Raw genomic sequence first — 22666 nt, 5'->3', positions numbered from 1 at the left:
AAGCAACTAATAAGGGTATATATTATTTTTGTATATCTAATACAGCAATACGTCACTACAGTTATTATCAAAACCAACTACAGTGATTATCAAAACCAACACCAGTGGTGGATTGGGGTTGGGGATTAGGGTTGGGGATGTGGGGGGGGGGGTTTCAACTTTACCACAAAGATATCCTGTACTGGCCAACAAAGCTGAGCTGTATGTCTCAATTTAACATAAGATGGAAACTTTGCCAACTGTTCGAGGTTAATGGTAAATATACAACCTCTGTTTCTCTTTCTGAAGTGTGTCAATAAATGAACATGCAGTGATGAACACTGATCATTGGTCCACTACATGTGACTGATATACCTGTAAACATGAAAAGGTAACAGTGAAATTTCCTGATTCTCCAAGTTGACCCAGCAAGCACACAGTTAAACAAGTCACTGACAGTTGATGGTTGGATACTGGGATACAAAGGATACACCATTTGTGACCTTCAAATTCAAAATAACGATCTGGTGGGCTGGCAGTCTGAGGGGCTGGCAGCCCCTCAGAGTGTGACCACTCAGAGTGTGACCACTCTGAGGGGCTGTGCTGCTTCTTATCCTCTGAACGAACTCAGCAGTGACGGAGCTACGTGGAGCCAGGCTGTGAGTAAGACGGGAGTTCCAGAGAAGACCCTGCAGTCTCTCATCCCACGCACACTCACTCACACACCACAAGCGTCTGTGGGGCCTGCACACACTGACGTCAGCAATGGAGACTGTTGGCTCATGGTTTGAATGAGTGGGAAAGATGTCACACTGCTATAAATGGATCACCACGACACATGCAAATATGCCAGATACCAAAAACACACAAACAAGAGGCCACACTTTATTTAAAGTGGTGCTCAAAAAGGTAGCATAAGTGCATAATAAGGTCATAGAAGCACATTCATCATATCATAGCAGTTTAATATGATAAACACAATGTGGAAAACCTGTAGGCTGAATACTTTTAAGAGGAGCCTATAGAGACAATGATAGTTGAAGATAAGTAATCTAAAGATAAGATTTTTTCCTCTTTGATTTACTGTATAAACTATGTGTACACTTATAAACAATGCATACACCATTTCCCACACATAAACTGGTATTTATAAAAATTGAATGTGCAGTGAGAATGTGCACACCTCCTGCTGACTTCAGACCAGTGTACACATGTTTTTCCAGAGCCAGCTGTGGGTTACATGGTGAGGTGGAGATGGACAAATAAGGTGAGATATGTTGTTTGTTTCGGTTGATTTTTATGTGGACTACAAAGCAATATGTAAATACCAATCAAAGTTTCATTTAACTTAATGTTGAAAAAATACTTTTGTGTGATGAATTTTATCATTCTTTTAATTTACATAGGAGACATCATTTTATTTGGCCGTTAATATTCTTTTTATTTTATCCTTAACTGTGACACACCTTGTAACATCTGCTTTGATATGACCAAGATGATTAAGCCTTTATTACAGGCAGTAGAGATTAGACAGGGAACAAGGGGGAGAGAGAGACTAGGAGGTGGAATTGAACCGCAGATGTTCCAGTTATGTGGCATGTGTCTTAACCAGTGGGCTGCCACTAGGCACACTGGTTTTGATATGATCAAAGATTACATTTCTGATGTCTAAAATGATGATAAAATATTACTGCTGACGGTTGTTTACAGGCCCATGTGATGAATTAATAATATGGATGGTATAACACATTGATCATTATGCACAGCCGTGCATAATGAAAGCTGTTCTGGCTGTTGGAGAACTTCTCCGGTGCAAAAGAATCAGTGAAACTGCGCTTTCCTGTTTGTTTCATAAACATAAAATACAATATATTTGCACTGGCAAGACTGGTGCACATCGGCTCTACGATGCATGTTACTGTTAATTAACTATTTCATTGCACAAAGTGGCAACTAATCAAAACCCAGACAGCAGAGGTGTTAACTTCCACAGAAATCGCACATGTAACATATCCGTCGTGCATTAATTATGGCTACGGCCATTGTTGCTTTAGTACCAGTCAGAAAACTGCGTCCTTACATTCTATTCTATCAAGTCAAGTCAAGTCAGTTTTATTTCTATAGCGCCAAATCACAACGGAAATTATCTCAGGGCACTTTTCACATAGAGCAGATTTAGACTGTACTCTTTAATTTACAGAGACCCAACATTCCCCCATGAGCAGCACTTGGCGACAGCAGCAAGGAAAAACCCCCCTTTAACAGGAAGAAACCTTGAGCCAAACCGGGTTCGAGGTGGGCGGCCATCTCTCTTGACCGGTTGGGGTTCAGATAGAAAGAGGAAGGGGGAGAGGGGAGAGAGAGACACAGAGAAGCACAACAACAATAATAACAATAATAACAACAATAATAATAGAAATATGACTAATAACAATAATAGCAGGCATGGGGTACTGCTGTGCATGACCACAGCAGTACGGGGCAATCTGCCACCATGATCTATAGAAATCTGTGATATGAGAAAGCACAACTCCAGGGAAGAAGCCAAGTTAGTAACATGCGTTGATGGAACATGAATGTGTACAGATGGAAAGGGAGAGGAGGAGAGAGGAGCTCAATGCTCATGGGAAGTCCCCCGGCAGTCTAGGCCTATAGCAGCATAAGTAGGGGCTGGTCCAAGGCAAACCTGGGCTGGCCCTAACTAAGTTTTAAGCCTACTCTTAAACTCTTAGAGAGGGTGTCTGCCCCCAGACCAAAACTGGAAGATGGTTCCACAGGAGAGGAGCCTGATAGCTGAAGGTTCTGCCTCCCATTCTACTTTTAGAGACTGTAGGAACCACAAGTAAGCCTGCATTCTGGGAGCGCAGTGTTCTAATGGGGTAATAGGGTACTATGAGCTCTTTAAAATATGATGGTGCCTGACCATTAAGAGCTTTGTAAGTGAGGTGAAGAATTTTAAATTATATTCTAGATTTTACGGGAAGCCAATGCAGCGAAGCTAAAATGGGAGAAATATGATCTCTTTTTCTAGTTTTTGTCAGTACAAATTCAGCTGCATTCTGGACCAGCTGGTGAGTCTTTAGAGACTTGAGACTTGTTATGTAGAAAGTCACACAACTTACTGGCAACTGCTTTCTCAAGAATACTGGAGAGAAAGGAAAGGTTAGATATACAGACAAGTGACAAATTAAAGGAAAAACTGGTACAGGTCTGAAGGCTGACCTCTACATTGAAGGGATCTGGTGGCTCTGTTATGCTGTGGGGGGCATTTTGCTAGCGTGGTTTGGGTCCACTTAGAGGGAAGGGTCACTGCAAATCAAATCACAGTTGTTCTGAGTGGTCACCTTTATCCTATGATGAAACATTTCTATCCTGATGGGAATGGTTTTTTCCAGGATGACAATGCCTCCATTCATAGGGCATGAGGAGTCACTGAATGGTTTGATGAGTATGAAAATGATGTGAATCATATGCTATGGCATTCACAGTAACCAGATCTCAACCCAATTGAACTCCTATGGGAGATGTTGGACTGTGTTAGACAGCGCTCTCCACCACCACCATCAAAACACCAAATGATGGAATATCTTTTGGAAGAATGGTGTTCATCCCTTGAGTAGAGTTCAAGAGAATTGTAGAATCAATGTCAAGGCACAGTGAAGTTGTTCTGGCGGCACATGGTGGCCCAGCACATTACCAAGACACTTTATGTTGGTTTTTCCTTTAATTTGTCACCTGTTTGTAGGACTGCAGCTCTGCCTCCTGGTTGTCATGGTTTTGGCCTATCCCCTGGATCAGCCATATTTCTAGATATGAAAACAGCTCCATCCAAAGTAAATTGTATACTGTCTCTCCTTATCAGACCAGGTCTTCCCCAGGAAGTCTGCTGATTATCCATAAAGCCCACGTCGTTTGCTTGACACCACCTTGACAGCCAGCGGTTGAATGATGATATGTGGCTATACATGTGATGACTGGTCAGATTTGGCAGGGGCCCAGAGAAAACTATGTACTAACTATGTAACTATGTATAACATTGTCTTTGCATATGTACGCACCAACTCAACATTAATTTAAGTGATCTCCACTTGGCGTAATTGGGAGTCATTACTGCTGATGTGAATAATAATTTTACCATATTTACGCTTATCCATAGCCAGCAAATGTTCTACTGTATGTCACCCACTCTGGCCCCAGGAATACATTTGACTATGGCCACAGGTGTCGATAACTTCACATTTCTCATGATGGAGCTACCAATAATCAGAGTTGGTTTCTCAGAGGGTGTGTCACCAAATGGGGAGAACGTGTTAGAAATGTGAACTGGTTGGTGGTCAACTGTGGGTTTCTGCTTAGGGCTATGCTTCCATTGGACAGTCACCCAGCCACCCTGGCTTCCCGGCTGCTTGGGGAACTACTGGGGGATTAGGAGTCATGCTAGGACGCCCGCACGACCTAATAATTGGTTTTCAACAGTGTGGAGCTGTTGAAAACCACTGTGCCTCACCTCATACACTGCCGATAAACTACATTTATTACATTTATTGTTATCACTAAAAGAGGCAGAGGAATAGCTAATTATATGACATACCGAGCAAGAGAGAGCAGGAGAGTGAGAGGGAGAGAGAGAAACCATCGCTAACTGCTAAGCTAAACACTGAGCTAAAGTAACTAACAACTGTGGGATTAGTGAGAAAGTTGCTAAAAGAGGGAGAGCTAAGAGTGCTTGAGCAGAACTAGCGTAAGTTTAAATGTACAGTTGGTTATTATCCGCAGTAATGAAGAATTGAAAGTTGAGAGCCGCAAAAACATTATCAGTAACACAGTCGGCCCCCAGCTGACCACCCATCCTCTGATGCAATTTTATGAGGGATGGCGTCACAGCTGCGCGTTGGATGGACAAAACACTGAGACTGGGTCATTCTCTCCAGTTCTGCCATATTCCTCCTCCGTTCTTAGGCATCAAGGAGATAAATCTATCCTCCCAAGAGGGAATAGATTTTCTCTCTGAAGAGATCCAGGACCTGTTATTGAAACCGGCTGTCTCTGTCTTTCCCAATCACGACAGACAGGGTTTTACTACATGTACTTCCTGGTTCCTAAGAAGACGGGAGGTTTGAGACCCATTCTGGATCTCCACATTCTGAACCAATGAATTGCCGGAAAGATGTTCCGCATGCTGACCATCAGGAGATTGCTGGTACTGGTCCAACCAGGCGAGTGGTTCACCACCGTCGATCTGAATGCTTATTTTCACATCGAGGTGGCGCTGAAACACAAGTTCCTGCATCTTGCCTTCCAGGGGATAGCCTACGAGTACAACAGGCTACCGTTTGGCTAATCCCTGGCTCCCTGCACATTCAGCAAGTGTGTGGACATGGCACTGCAGCTGCTGTCTGAGCAGGGCTTCTTAGCTGACCTCATTGTCATGGCCAGGTTCAGAGAATGGGCCATTTTCCACACAGCCTGGTTGGTGCTGCACCTAATCCAGTTAGGTTTTGCCATCAACTGGAAGAAGAGTGCCCCCCAGCCATGCCAGCAGGCAGAGTATCTGGGAGCCATGTTCGACTTGGTCAGACTGCGGGAACCCAGACAGATACCCCTGCAGCAGGCAGTCCTCAGACTGCAGTGGGGAAAAAAGAGTTACTAAAATGAGTGGATCTAAGTGCACATTTCCTCTTATTCACATACAGCTTGACATCTGTTTGGTTTGTCTGACCCCACCTTTCTTATCCACTTGTGTCTCTGTATCTGGTCATGACGTCCCATCTTACGTCCTCTTTGTGTCTGTGGTGGTTGATGGGGCTATTTCAATAAAGGTCAGGGGTGTTTGTTTCAACCAGAACCCTTCAATTTTATTTCTATTTTGGCGATCCAGTCAGAATGAAGAAAGAGTCCCACTGCCCCCTCTCTGCTCTACGTGTTGCTGTGGCAGACTCTGTGTTTAGCAACATGGGACTAAATTACACAGATGATGAAGATCTTACTGTGCACACACCCTGCTTCCATTTTGGGGTGGTATAAGCAAACATGGAATAACATAGTTCCTATTAAGAGGAGGCTTTTGGTTTCTGACAAAAGGCGTAATGAGACAATGAAAATGACAGGGTGAGTGGAACAGCCATGTTCCTCTGTCTGTCTGGGGCTGACTCCCTCTCTCTGTGGGTGACTTGAACTCTCCCTCACCACAGAGTGGTGACTTAGCCTCTCTGAGGCCAGACAGTGGGAACAATGATGCTTTGACAGAGTAACAGGATCATCACGCACCACATGTGCCACTGGCAAACATGTTTGAAGGCTTTTGAAAGTCATTGTATCTTCATTCGTCAACATTTAGAGAGGCATGTATGACTGCAACAGTGGTTGTTTCTAGTGTCTCCCACAGACCCTAAAAGACACACAGTCTGCCCTGATAACTCACACTAATGAGATGGAGGAGATGTGGTTTTTACTACTGCATGTCAGACTCACATGTATACACAGTGGCACAGTAATACCTTTAGACACAAAGATTAAGTCTCTAACTTTAAAGGAAAAGTTAAGTATTTTTCTTAACCTGGGTCTCATTCTCATAATTGTGTTCATTCTGTCTATATGCTAATAGTGAGCTTGTCACCTCTGTTGTAGAGATTTAGGAAACATGACAGTGTGAACTAAAGCTTTCCAAATAAACAAAGATTTTACATAAATCATATTTCTGACTAAAACTAAACTCAGAAATTAGGCCGCTGGATTAGCTATTGTAGCTAACTGCAACTGACTGTCCTCAAAGATGGGCGCAAACTTGACACAGAAACTTGTCACACTATTCCAGCATAATCCACTTCTTCACTGGCCATCCATATGCTCAGTGTCTTTTTGATACTTCAAGTTTATCACAATACAACTATCAGAGCTGCTTTGAGAAAGATTACAGTGGGACACAAAAACAGTTTATTTGCCTTCTTCTGCCAATACAATGACTGTTCAATTACCAACCTCTATCACACAGTGAGGTATAGTAAACAATTACTTTGGGTGCATAATGAATACATGACATGGCCTGATAAAACATGACAACAATCACCAGGGCAAATGCTGTGGTAAACTACAAGTCAATTCCTGTGACATAGGCATGTATGGTATACAAATCCAGTTTAGCCTGCACCAGTTTGCATATGTAGCAGTCAAGTCACACCACGCCTGTAATTGAATGACAGTAACTTTTTGTGTCTGCCTTTTTTGCCTGTTTGAAAGACACTTTGTCTCTGTAAGACCCTAAGGTACTGTATAATTACTTTATTTAATAGCTGTTAGCAAACACTCCACTGATGACAGTATCTACAGTATGTTGGCCTTTAGCAATAGATGCAACAGGTTGGAGCCAAATACAGACACTGATCCAAAATGATAACAGCTGTAATACAGACTGTGGCTAACAAATAATTGTGAATTTTAAACTACTGAAAGGAAATAAGCCACATCGCTTCTTGTTCTTTTCATTTTAGACAGTCACTGTCATGTATAGCTGCTTATCTCATTTTACTCTAACTTTTCAATACTCCTTTTTCCCCAAATAAACTAGTAACATCAAAGACATCACTTCCTGTATAGAATTTTTCCAAAGAATTACCAACCAGTGCTTTGAACACCAAATGGAAAAGCTGTCATGTAATGACTTCAGGTTGAATCACTGCTGTGTTATATCAATCACTGATTACAGAGTATCTACTTTACACATATGAAAATGTAGTTTAACTTCAATCTTTACTTCAAGTAGTGAAATGACCTCATTACACGCTGTCGTCACTCTAAAGGTCTAAAAGGTCTGCTGGTTCTCACAAAGCCAGTATAACACATGCACTAACACTCCCACACACACTGTGGTGATTGTGGTGGGGGGGTTGCCTGCTTGCTGATGGCATCACTCTCTCCACCACACTCTCTTTAAGACTCCAACAGTGAAATTATATGTCTAGCCCTCAGGGCAAACAGTGTGATTCAGCGTAGTGTAGTTTGGATCCATCACTTTGTTTGTGGTGGTTCTATGAGGGAGGCAGAAGTGTGTATGCAGGCCTGAGGAGCTGCACATTGCACATTAAAGCTGTGTGGGTCTGTATGATGAGAAATCCCACATACAACTCTAGGAGAAAGTCATAAGTGGTGAGCATACAGTTAATCATCAATTAACATTATCTCCATTGAGGTTACCTGATATTAAAGGTGGTATGTAATTTACTTTAAAACATCACATATCATGGTCAACTGATAAATTACGTGACCAAGTGATACTCAAAACACAAGACCAAAAATAAACTGGAGCTAGAGTCTGCTATCCCAAAAATATAGATTTTATTTAAAAAGCATTAAATACAAGACTTTTCTCCATTAAACTAGGTTGCAGCTCGGCGGTTTCGATGGAAGGCCAATATGTAGGCCATAATAAAGGAGTGATGGAGTAAATTGTACATTTAATACACAGGTCAAATCAACAATAAATGAACAAGCAAAGAAAATAAACAACGCAGGCCAGACTGTGCTATCAGGGAGGTTAGTGTAAAGTTATACATAAAAGAGGAAATGATCACAAAATACGTTGGCAAATTATGAATAAACCACCACTACACACAAACCAATTTGAACCAAATCAAAACTGTTCTACAACACTCAAATTTACATACTGACAGCAAGCTAAGGTGACTCAAATCAAACAATAAAGCACACACATGCAAGATGGCTACCCATAACACAGCAGAAAGCCCCACAAGGAAAATAAAACTATGTTAATATTGTATTAAAGGGCCTAAAAACCCATTTAAAAACATCTCCGTTCTGCTTGAACATACCTTGTTTCTTGGCTGATACGCCTAAGCAATCATTCCAAGTTTTAGTTCCTCACCAAACATGAAGAATCTAAAAGTACAAATATTTAATTTAATGCTATGAGGTAAAAAGAAATACTTAATGGTTCTACAGATTTACTATGAAAATCATGCTTTTACACATATTTAAAAAGGGAGCCTACCCTGTCAAACACCAAAGGCTGGCCTCAGCTGCCGTCTCTCAGGTGTGTCTCATTGCAGGAAGAAAGGCCCAGGTGAGCTTCCAGCCTCTTTTATGGACTCTGCCCCTTGCCTGGGTCCTAGTGCTCTACTTCCTGTTACCTACCCTTCCACATTTAGCTCTTTCGGAGCTTATTTATTGGGAGTATTCACCTGAAGTTATACAACAAAAAAGTCACTGGAAACATAAGGCTGGCTTAATAAAAGACCTCAGGCTCATTGCATGTCTCCCTGTGTTATATTGGTCTAAGAGACTCTTGGTGTCAGATCCCAGTTTTGAGGCATGTCAGTTTGTTTGATGAATGTCTGGTAAAAATGTTATGATCTCAACAGAGACAAATGACACATCATCAACCCGCATCATTCATTTGAACTGCTCTCTAAAAATGCAGTGAAAAACAGGATTTGGGCCTTACTCTGGCGCTGTTTTTTTATTTTTAACTTCATTCAAATTTATTCTGTAAATATTGCATTGTCCAGTGTATTCTGCATGATTTTATGCTATATATATCTGGTGGTTGGTTTGTAGACATGGGACAAAGCAGCAGTTACATTTTGAGAAATTGGTCAGGAGTTTGTGACACTGTCTTTGGCCTCCAAAGCTCTAAATCAGTCATTAGTGAACGTGTCCCACAGTGAGATCTGTCACTGAGTCACTGACAGTTCTCTCTCTCTTTTTTTTCTGGGATAGCCAAAAGTCCAACAGAGTGTAGGGCCCCTTAAACATTCTGATCAAAGCCTTCTCAGTTATGAACATGAGTCATTTAAGGGAGACTGACAACAATCTTAAAAGACATGTGGGCCCATGGCCAAGGTGGTACAAGGGGAGGTTGCAGTAGTCCAGAGCGGGCTTGGTGAGATGACTTGAACACAAACAAAGCAGGCGAAAACAAAAGATTGGGCGTCACTCTTTATGGTTGACCACTACGACATCTGACGCAGGAATGGAGGCTTCCCACAGGGTTGTAACAAGTGAAATGTGTCAAAATTAACAAGGAAATGATCTCATGTTGTAAATTGTTACCGTTGAGCTTCTTTGACAGAATGTGTGCACTGTCACAGGATGGGAGGGAGCATACAACATTCATGGACAGGGACAGAATGACAAAGGAAAGCTCGTCTGACATATCTGTTGGAGGTTTAAGGGCAGCTGTCAATCACAACTATCAATCATGATGTCACACTCCCTTTTTATATTATCAAATAACTAATAAAAAACAAACTTAAAAAAGGAAAAATGAGCACTGAACAATTTTTTAGTTTGGCCTATATCCCATCTGCTAACATGGAGGGGGCGGGGTTTATGACCAGTACTGCAACCAGCCACCAGGGGGCTCCACTTTTGGGGCGCTGTCTTGTTTTCCATCTTTATATACAGTCTATGGTTCAGCCACCTTGCTGTCTTGATATATTCAAAGTTTTTCTGGTCAGTCCAAATAAGAAGGATTGTTTGGTCCTTGCAGGCAGTGTCTCCACTACAGTTAACGTCTATAGAACAAAATCATTTTGATAAACTGCCTTAAAATGCCTGTTATGTCTGTTAGGCTTTAGAAAACTGACCCAACTGCAATGATTTTCAAGTGTAAAAGGGAAACTCTCACCAATCTTACATCACATTAGCGATTCATGCATTATCTATACCCGGTTACCCTTTGCAGGGTCGGAGTTTATCATTAGGCTAACACATATACTGTAGACAGACACTTAGACACCTAACCTGCGTGTGTTAAAGAAAACTTTACAAAGAAAGAACCAAAACCTTCCTGCCATGGGGCAACAGTGCTAACCACTGCACCAATATGCCACCCTCACTTTAAAAGTGATCTGGGTAATTATCTCTTAACATACAGCATGAAGTGCATCACAATGGATTTTAATTCTTGAGAGCCAAGAGAGTGAAGTGACAGCACCTTTCAAAGAATGTGTTACTTAAGAACTCTAGGATTTACTATGTGACACTAAATAAAATGAAAAATATTTGTCTGGTAAAATAGTGGGCTCATTAACAACACACCCACATACTGTATTTTATTTTTTCATTTAACCTTTATTTTACCAGGCAAGATATTAAGAACAGTTTCTTATTTACAATGACAGCCTAGCAAGTGCTAGAAGACACTTGAAAGGGGGAATGCCTCTGTGGATGCGGTACCATACTTCACAGAGCCAGGCAAATAATAACCACAACAATTACAAAGAAGTCTGACAGAAGTCACACAACATTCCATGATAGTGGCTTAAAGGACAATTTCACTGATTTTTAAGTTGATTCCTATGGTTCTGATGTGGGAAGTACCCATATATAAAGTACATTAAACTTTCTTCTGTCTTTCCTGTATTATAATATCCATCCTCATTCAGCTGACTCTGGAGATCTGCCTTTGAACACAAACTACTTCTCCTAATTTTTTGAAGTGGTGCCTTCAAGGACTGTCAAAGGGGGGTCTCCGAACTCCGGGACCAAAACAGTCCATCTGCCATGTTACTTTCTTGCTAGTGAAAGGGAAATTCAGACACTAAAATATCAGTATAATTGGAAGAAAACTAGTTTCATGATATGATGTTGGAATCAGAGATGTGGCGCTGCAGTTACAAGACCGAATACCATGCTGTAGAATCGGACACAACAGAGTATGGTGGAGGAAACAACCACCGGACACCGGATGTACGTAACAGCCACAGTTGAAATAGAGGCCCTGCAGGTGAAGTGGCTTTGCAGCATTGAAAGAACAGAGACAGAACTGAAAACTCCACACTGCAACAAACTTAACAGTGCTTTGGTAAACCTGACTTTGTTTTCTAGGAGAATGTTATATTGGACTTTGCCAAGTCTGAGTAGAGAACAGCACAATGGCGAGTGTGTGTTATCTGGAATTTATTCGACTGCATTCAGCTTGAGCACTTAAATCTCGGTTCCTTGTCATCTATAACTATAAAAGAAGTAGTGTTTGGTTGTTGTTTTCATCCCTTCATCCAACATTGTCTCAAACCAAGCTGAAATGAAGTCTTCAGACTCAGAGGTTTTTTTTGACTGTCCGCCGATGTGCTCTGGCAGCATTCTGGCTTGTGTACAGCTCTCAGTAAGTTTTCAGTGATCTGCATAACCATCTCCAGCATGCGGTTTGTTTTAATGATCCTTGTGAAGTGGCAGTGGTGGGAGAAGTACTCAGATCCTTTATTTAAGTAAAAGTGCCAATACAGCAAAGTAAAAATACTCCATTACAAGTAAAAGTCCTGCATGGAAAATCCTACTTAAGTAAAAGTACATAATTATTATTAGCTTGATGTAGTTAAAGTATTGCAGTAAAAGTACATAAGTATTATGAGCTTGATGTAGTTAAAGTATTGCAGTAAAAGTACATAAGTATTATGAGCTTGATGTAGTTAAAGTATTGCAGTAAAAGTAGTGGTTTGGTCCCTCTGACTGATATATTGTTATATATGACATCATTAGATTATTAATAGTGAAGCATCAGTGTTAGAGCAGCATGTTACTGTTGTTGCTGCTGAGGTGGTGCTAGTTTCAACTACTAGTTAGTTAGCTAGTTTAGTCCAGTGGTTCCCAACCTAGGGCTTGGGCCCCTCCAAAGGGTCATCAGATAAATCTGAGGGGTGGTGAGATGATTAATGGGAGAGGAAAGAAGAAAAAACAAAGTTCTGATACACAAATCTGTTTTCACTTTTTGGACTTTTTCTCTAATCTTTGATTTTTGCTGAAATATTGGATCATTTGAACATTTATTGAAATGAAACCATGTGAGAGATTTACAGGGGAAAATAACTATTTGATTGAGCTGTTAACAACTCATAGACATCTGAAATGTGGAGGTGTTCAAGATGGCCCAAAGTTTAGCCATCATCCTCTTCTCACTCACCATCTCTAAGATGTCCAGGGGGCACCCAAGGATGGATCCAGCTGTCAAATAAATGTAGTGCAGTAGAAAGTACAATATTTCCCTCTGAAATGTAGTGGAGTGGAAGTATAAAGTAGCATCAAATAGAAATACTCAAGTAAAGTACCTCAAAACTCTATTTAGGTATGGTACTTGAGTAAATATACCTTGTTACTTTCCACCACTGTAAACTGGTATAATGTAACTTGACTTGATGAGGAAAACGTATTGTAAATGAAAATAAGCCTTGGTAAAGAGATATATTGCTCAATGCTGCACTCTTAGAAAGGATGTGCTAAAATTGACTCAAATTGTGTTAAATTCTTACAGGTCAGTGGGTGTGTTTTGGGACCACACATGCTAATTTTGACACATCCACTGTGTAAATGATATTTACACAGGAATTGTGTCAGGAAGGTAAACACAAAGATGACATAATAGAAAACTGTTTGCACTGAATCATTCTGAAAGAGCAACAGCCAATGGGGAAACTTCAACACTTGGCTGTTCGACCAATAGTGTAACTTCATCACTCAGTCAGTGACTCAGTCAGTCATGGATGATTCCGTTTCTAGGGAAGAACGGGCCCTCGCACCTTGCACATGTCAGAGGGAGCGGCAGTTGTGGTATCACTACTGGAGGTCAGTTGACACGGCTCTGAATTGTCAGGATTATCGGACACTGTGTGAATGGATAAAACATTACCTCCTGTGTGCAGTACATGGCACTGAAGATGACATATTGGAAATTGTGTATACATTTGATGAACTATGTGTCATTCACTTCCTGTTGCCCCTAGGCAATACAACATAAGTGAAATAGTAATGCAGCAATAAATTTACCAGGAAAAACTGACATGGATATACATTTTCATGAATGTTGGTCATTGCATGTAGGAGATAACTATCACTTCCTGTGTCCACTATGTGGTGCTAGAGAACACCCACTAATTACATGTAATGTTGCTGTATATCATATGTAGATCACACCATGTAAAAGTCATGTAAATCGGATGATGTTTACTACATAAGGCTGACTTCCTTTTGTCAATAGGTGGCACTATGACTATGACTCAGTATTGACATGTAGATGTGTTCAGGCCTGGACTCTTATCAAGCATAAGAAATATGGCCAATTGGACAATGTAAAGTCGAGTTACAACAACTTCCTCTTCCATGTATTGGGCAAAATTGACTGGCACGCTACGTCAAGGGCATTCCACAAAAACTCAAAATTTTGCAATTTAGCATTGCAAAGGTCTTTAGATGTAACTTATCAAGTTTGAAGTCACTCGGGTTAAATCTCGAGGAGGAGTTTGCGAAAGTACAATGCCTGTAAATGGCTTCACTTTCCGAAAAACTGCACAAATTCAAAATGGACAATTTCTTGTTGGACTTAGGGTATGGCTCCAAGAGGCTTTTATTTTAAGTCTGGAGATGGAACGTGTACCTACCAAATTTCATACATCTACACAAAATTTAAAGGTGGGGGCTTTGACTTTTCTAGTGTGCACCCTCAAGCCAATTTGCCACATCCAAACCACAGACCCATATCAGATATCAAGTTATGCCACTTCTGATGCATGTGCAAAGTTTTGTGAGTTTTCGAGTACCCTTAGCACCTCAAAAATGCTAAAAGTAATAATGGGCACTATAGAGCTGAAATGCCACGCCCAAGCCCAATTGCAATATCAAATCGAAATACTTACCAGTTTGAATGTGGGTGCAAAGTTTTTTGAGTTTTTGTGGATTGTCTTCTGTGGATTACAACTATTAAAATCCAATAAAAACTTACATATTTTTGCACCTCACATTTGTGGATTGTTTCTACAGGACGAATTGGACAAAAATCCACATATAAATAGGAGGGAAGTCACAAACTGACAGGAAGTGATCCACATGTGTAAAACCCATTTCACCTGTACAAATGGATCCACAAATGCACAAATGTTTACAGGGTAAGTTATGCATATTTGCAAATTGCTCTGTATTTTTGTGGATATGATCATACACAATGCAAATAAAAAAATACATGTTTGTGGATAGTGAGATATTTGGCAAACACACATGGATGTCTTATAAGAACTGCACACCAAACTCAAAGATGGTGCCTATTCAATCAAATGAAAATTGAGCCAAAAATTTTTCCAGCTTTGGGGTTTGCTCCTGTGTTGTGGGGCCCACTGAATATGTGCAGTAGTGTTTCTCTCGCTGGCCCTGCCTGCAAGTTCCTTCTCGGCCCATAGACTTTACATTTGGATGACATCACAGATTTTAAAATTGGTTTTCTAGGCTTGAGGAAAGTTTTACAAATATAAAATCATCATGGATTAAAAATTCATAATGCAAAGAGTAATACTTTACCTTGTTTGCAGTTGGATGTGTCCTGTCAGTTTTACAGACATGTCCTTTATAATTGTGGTCTATGGAGAAAATGTTTTTTGGGCCTCAGGGGATTGTTTTTGCAGTAATACCGCCTGTGGCCACTAGGAGAAATTGGCAGCAAGACTGAGCTGCAGTGCTCTATCCAGTTCTCTTAATCTATCCATGTAAACACACCATCACTGGCCTTGGGCATGACTCCAAGCAATGCATTCTGGTTGTTGTAGATTTACACCTTTAGAGTGATAGGGGAATCTACAGCCTTTTTCTCAGTTTTCTCTAGTCATAAGGTACCAATTTTAAGAATAATTGCACATATCTACTACATAGTTACAACCTAGTTTTAAGAAATCATCTTATTTATAGTGGTGAAATTCCTCTTTATTTATTTAGTTAGTTTTATTCCTCTACAGTTACTGGAATCTCCAATACAATAATGGTCAAATGCTAAACACTATAGGCCAGGGTATATATGCAAGACACAACATAACAGAAACAGAAACCATAACCAAACAGCAACAATAACCATACATCTTGTCTTACCTTTGAGTAGCTTTTGATAAAAGCATCTGCCAAATGACAAAATGTAAATGTAAAAATGTACATAACCAGGGTTATCATTCACTGAACGAGTCAAATTATTTAGCCTGTACTACTGCAACCTCACCCCCACCCCCATGTAGATACTGGCTGTCAAGTATCAGCTGAGGGCCCTGCAGCCACCAAAGGGCCCCCAAAGAAACAAATTCAAAATGTGAATGTGAAAATGTGAATTTACCCAAAGATGCAGGTTGTATCTACAGTCAATCTGAATGGTAGATCTGGTCTCAGGGCCTTCCTCTGGACCTGGCTTTAGTGAACAAGCATCTCTAGGGCAGATGGGAATTTAGTTTGAAGTGGTTCAAGTTTTGGGTGTATTTTTTTACATCATTTTTAAGTATTCTTAACGCAAGGTTTACCTACATAGCTATTCCTGGAGCTTTGGACTGTATCCCACTGCTCTCCTCAGAAAATATGGGTGGAAATGGTAACCCCTGTCTCTGTTCAAAGATCGTCTCCAATGTTCTTGATCTTCGTCCACTGTCCACTGACTCCTGGTCCATCATCTTCATTCAGTCTCTTGTTCAGGGTCCCTGCTGTTTCACTGATCTAGTGTGTTTCTCAGAGATGTCACATGTGATGTCATGGGCTACCGGCAGCATTAACTCCAGCTATTTAATTATGACTCAAAATGTCATAATTAAAATGACAGTGCTTTGCATTTATTTATTTTATTTTTTATCATACAGCCTAATATGAATAGGTACTTAAACATTTACTATGGAAATTAAAGTGCAATCATTACACTAAAAGATCTCCATCATTTACATTTTACATCTAATCTAATATCATAGTCATATCATATGTATGGGTTTCACATTGAAAAGTCTTCAGACAGAATGCAAAGCAAATTTTTTCTCAAGTTGAAACATTTTCAACTCACTCAGATGCCACTTTGCGCCTATTCGCATCTTTGCATTACTTTGTATGTAATTGCGCATCATGAAAAATTTGCTTCACCTTCAGTCTGAACACAGTATTGGTCATGATCCAGCTGCACTTTTGCAGGTTTGGGCTTAAGGAGTTGTTGCTATGACAACAGATCCAGATAAATAGCTTTGAAGAATTGAAAAATTAAAAATGAAAAATTAAATCGTTTTTGGGTTGTTAAGAACATGGCTGCCTTTAGAGACACTGTAGAACTTTAGACCTGTAGTCTGGTCTTTTTCCTTGTGATTCCTATATCTTTTGTTTCTAAAGTGACCCAATTCCACAAGTGGAACTATAAAATAAAGTGTCTTTGTAACCATCATTCTCCTCACAGGCTCATGCTAGGGATAGCTAAATGATGCCTACAGCCCAGTATATCTAAAACATTTATGTGGGGGACAGAGAGCAGTGTTAAGTCATAGAGAGTCAGTATCTTAGGCTTTGCAGGAGATGCTTTGGTAGTGCTGTGTAAATGGGGAGGACCATCTATGGACCCAGTACAGAGGACTGTCTCATGGCAGTAAAGAAGTTAGAATAATATATATGTTGGATGAGGGCCCACTCTTTAAGATGGAGTCTACTCAGGGCAGTTGTGCACCCTTCAGAGTACTTACAGTGTCTCTCTGTGATGTCAAAGGCCCTCTAAAAAGCCTAAATTGAATCACTGTGATAGACGAGAGGGGAGATTGGGAACAATAAGCTACATGAAATTAGATTTTCTCCAGTGATCAGGTTCCATGCTTTCACTTTCAAACAGCAGCCATTTGTGACTTGGAAAAGAGGAGGAGGGAAAAAGTGCTTGCGGTACTTCATGATTTGATCATACTTTGAAATGTTAATAGGACAAAATTTGAATGTGATCCCTCTTCAAAATAAGCAGGGCTGGGGAGGGGCATATTGTGATTGGAGGGGTTAGTGTTTATCCTGCATTGGGGCTCAGCTCTCTGCTTCAGAAAGGTTTTCTCTGGCAACGATGATCCAAACCAACTCAAATAAAGGGCCGCACGGTTCAAGAAATGGAGTGAGTTTCTGTCACCCTGAGTACTTCAGCAGCCAAGCCCCCAAAACAGCATAGGAAAACATGGCAGCCCCCGCAGGGCCCTGAGTCAACAGGCCTCCTTCCTCTGCTGGATGCCAGCAGCTGCTTTTCCAATCACAGGAAAACCTATCAGCAGCCGGCTGTGCACACACAGCAGCAGACTGCAAGCTTCACTCTCTATTTCTGACACACACTTTTACTATATCAGTATTGTCCACCTTGGCTTCTATAGGTATGATGCTGTTTGATTTTTACAGTTCTATAATGTGGGCTGAAGTCTGAAGATGGAGCTCTGTGTGCATTCTCTGTCTCCACACAGCCTTGGTGTTACATGAACCGTTGCCTTAAGAAGAAATGTTTCAGAACAGTAGCCAAAAGTCCTCTGAACTTCTCTACATACTAAATTATACAAACAAGTAGAGTACATTGTAATGAACTGTGAATGTCATAATAAAATCAATAACAGTTTGTATGGTAACTTGTCAGCAGCAGAGGAGTAAACTGGAACCAGTTTGATATCATCATAATACATGTTGTACACAATGAGCAGTTCAGGTGAAATGTCATCAGAATGGAGGAACAAGGGGGATGAATGAGGTGGATGATGTTAATAAGACACCTTTTGACAGGCAAGCAGTAAGTGTGTTTATGACTGTATGACTTGAAATCCATGTCATTAACTGTTATATTTACATTTACAATTAGTGAAAAAATAATCTTTTTTAATACACCTGCGGCAAGATTCTCTGCCGTCACAGTGGACCGCTTATCCAAGGCTAGTGATATTCAGAAATGTTCTTCTTCCCATGTGCAGATCCAAACCAACAATGAACTGATCTACTTAAAAGTATTGTGTGTGTATCAAAGCCTGATATATCTTATTCCTCTGTGCCATAGAGCTTGTCCGAATTTATTAAAAACACATCAGTGAGCCACACTGTTGCACAGTCTGACATATTCCTTCAAATTACTGAGCCTTTTAAAAAAAATGAAACTATATATTTGTTAGACATTTTGTAGTTTGTGCTCAGGGTGAGAGCCACACATTGTTAGTTTTGGTCTTTTAATGTGATTTATTGGCTGTAGGAGAAAAATTGGCCTTGCATCTCATCTCATCATTCTCATCATTTAATTATTTGTACTGAACAATATGGAGGAAATCAATCATGCATTATGGCTCTGAGTGACATTAACAAATTCAGTAGTTAGCATCTTTTTTGTTCCAACTTTACGTCATCTGCTCCAATGAGTTGTTTTGTTCATCTGAGTCAGACCCATGGCTAATGGCTCATGGCTATAGCACAGTATTGGTTGCTTGTGCCACTAAGGTTCACCCAGGGTTTATGATTTGCATGTTCCAAATGAAAAGACAAAAGAAGCACATGCACATTATGTAATTTGATATTTCTTGTGAAAAACACAATCAGGGAATATTCCCTTAAACACCTATCTTTCTCTAAATACTCTTTCCGGTAAAGAATTCATGCAAACATATTCATATTTCATTCTTGACATATTATAAAGACCAAAAAGCAAAATCACCCAAGACTAACACTTATTTCACCTTAAACCACTAAACTACACAGCATGATTGCCTTCAAATGAGCACAAAACACACTTTCTAGAAACACACACCCAGGTGTGATCACACATTTATGGAGATGACTAAAATAGAAACCAGCACATAAACCTTTGTATATTGTTTTTGCTGTTATGTGAGTTATTGTTGCCAAACCGCAACATTAGCACATTTATTTAGTGGAGTTTTAGTATAATAAACAGAGAGGGATTTTAAGGCCTTGTTAACATTGTGTTAATGTCCATAAAGGCTTGTCTTCTAGCAACAGGAAAAGCCAAATTGAATTACATCTGTTGGGATGAGCTAAGCTAAAACAGAGCTTTAATGATTTCTGGTTGGCACAGTGCCCTGGAGACGGCGAAGCAAGGGGGTGGAAAGGGTGTAATTTTAGGAAAGGGGTGTAGGCTGGAGCAGAGCCAACATAGAGGCTCCTGATGGTGTTTGTGTGCCGCCCCTCGGGGCTGAGCAGCTAAAATGTTTTCATGTCTTCATATTAAAGCCCTGCATTTGATGCGTTTTGGAAAGCATTACAAAGAAAAACTGAAAAATAAGAAGGTCCCGCTTTGAACATCAGGGTGGTCTAGTAGTCTTAGTTATTACTGTTGACTGGCTTCCTTCAGCTGCCATCTGATGGAGTGATTCCTCCAGAGCCTGACTGCTCCTGCTGCTGCTGGTGCTGCTTTTAGTAGGATACCACAGGAAGCTGAGAGGAAAAATGAACACAAGCAGAGAAAACAAGAACAAACATATTCAGAGAACACGCACACATTATGTTTATCACTGTGTCCAGTGATGAGCATGTTTTGTCTGACATAAAATGCTCATTATCTACATACAATTACCTGTTAGCAGTATTTTAAATTAAAAATAATATGTATTCACATTTGTCATAAAAATACCACTCTGTGCAGAGTGAATGGTTAACTTGGTCACTCACTCACACTGGGGACTTGTGTAAGTTTTTTTGAGGCCCTAAAAGAACAAGTTGGCCAAGTAGGTCAAAGTTGAAGCAAGAAGTAGGTCCGTAAACTGATGGATGTTTTAAGGACAGTTTGGGTAATAATTTTACTGTTTGCCTTTATTTCTGTTCTAATAAAAATAAGTTAGTTGGGTTTGTTTCCAAACTGTCTCATTCTCTGTAGCGATGTCACCACAATCTCAGATCTCAGCAATTACTTTGGTCAGTACAGTGTCATCATAACTGAACCAATAGCCACAGCTACAAAAATAAAACCCAAGTTGTAATAAACCATAGTTTTCTTTATACAAGCTGCAACCTGTTTGATACAGAGCATTGATTTTAGCCAGAGGGTTGACCAGAGAAGAGCTGAAGACCAAACACTGTATATAAATGTGGAATTTGAATATTTTTATTTATCAAGGCCACAGACATTGAGGCCTCATTGGAGGATTGGTAGCTGGAGAGAAATGTGTTAAAAGACCATAAAAGCTGAAGATATGCTGCCCATGGTTAGAATGACAGCATTAATAATGGTAAATTGTGCTTTAAATGAGACTTGATTAGATAAGGAAAATAACCTGTGGTTTTGTGTGTCACATTGTCGCTTTGTCACATAGCATTTCACCAATAAAAAATAATAATCATTGAAAAAGAAAAGAAAAATGTGGGCGACACACCAATATATATGATATATTTCCACCTGGCTCAAGGTTCACTATACCTGAACCCTACAAAACTGCACATTTCTGTCAACAATGACAGACCATTCGGTCATTTTGAAAAATGATTACCATTTACTTAACTTAACTGTCTCTGGACAAATTTTTGAGCCACAAATGGCTTTATATTTGTTCTATTGTAATGGTGATCCATTTGACCTAATTTAAAAACATGTCACTTTTTGTGGTCATGCATATCAAAACAGATATTAAGACTTTAAGGTTTGCACAATCTTTACCTATCTTTACCTATCAGCCTCTATCATCCAGACAGACGAATAAAGCCTTGATACTGTGATCATCCCATCAGTTTATGATCTTTATTGAGGAGGTGTGGTCAGATGAGCAATCTGGAATCTGTCAACACCTCAGCTCCTTCGGCCGGGAATTCCTTCTGTAGCCCGGCCACTCTGGAGCAGCTCCACATGGAAAGTACTGCGCAGTGGAAACTGGCAGCCAAAAAAACTCAGACTTTGCAGTCCACAACTCGTCCAGATTAGCATTCCTTCCCCCTGACACATAGGCCGAGGAGCACATCATCATCTGACCAACAGGGGACGCACTTTAGGCTGGGGGGAGGGTGGGGCTGGGGGGGGGTTGAAATGAGCTAACACTGAAGAAGAGGTCAATTAGGATGTAATAAGAGGGACTCAGGGAAGATGTGAAGCTAGGTATACACTTTACACACCATTGTTTTCAAACTGTAATGACACCGCAGCCCTAACACTAACCCAATGATTGAAAGAAAGTAACAACTGGGGAGAAGTGCTGAGACAACTGATAAGTGAAAGCAAAGAGGAATCTTGTTGGTGCTGCGGCTGAAATTTCCTGCTGAAAAACAATTAAGGATGTTTTCATAAGCTGTTTGAAAAGCTTGTTTTGGTCACCTGATCTCACAGAGGAAGGAGTAGACCACAAGGAGCCCATTAGCTCTATCTTTTCCCATCATTAAATCATAAAACGGCTGGACGGCTTGGGGTCTGCTCAGCCAGAGAGGATAGGCAGAGGAGTGAAGCAGGGGCTGACGGATGGAGAGGAGGTTGCCAGTTCGCCAGTGGGGGTGTGGAGTGGGAGGGTTGCTGCTGGCTGCTCAACAGTAGCATTCTTTCACACATAGCTGGAAGTAATCAGCGATTGGGGCCAGAACGAAACTCTGAGCTCCTTCTGTTTGCTTTGGCTGCACCTCCCTTCTCTTCCCCATGCCTCCACCTCCTCATGGAAAGGCCCTGTTTACTCTCGTATCCAGGAGGAGCCCACCTCCTTATCCTGCCTCTATACATCCCCCCCAATCCATCCATCCGTCTACACCAATCCACTCCAAATGATCTCAACATTGTTGCCTAATCAGAGTGCAACTGATCCTCACGTTTCCATCCTCCCTGCAGCAGAAGACACAGAGAACAAATGAAGGTGAGAAGAAAGAAGAGAATGTACAGTGGTATTTGTGGGGTAGAAGATGGGCTGAGAAAGAAGACTTTGCACATGATTAGTCAGGCGATTATCTTTTCTCAGATGACTGCATCCATTTGATGGAAGAAAGACAT

This window comes from Thunnus thynnus, chromosome 10 (assembly GCF_963924715.1).
Source record: "Thunnus thynnus chromosome 10, fThuThy2.1, whole genome shotgun sequence".
In the NCBI taxonomy this organism is placed as follows: Eukaryota; Metazoa; Chordata; class Actinopteri; order Scombriformes; family Scombridae; genus Thunnus; species Thunnus thynnus.
The sequence above is the reverse complement of the archived record's forward strand: the minus strand, read 5'-3'. Positions refer to the sequence as shown.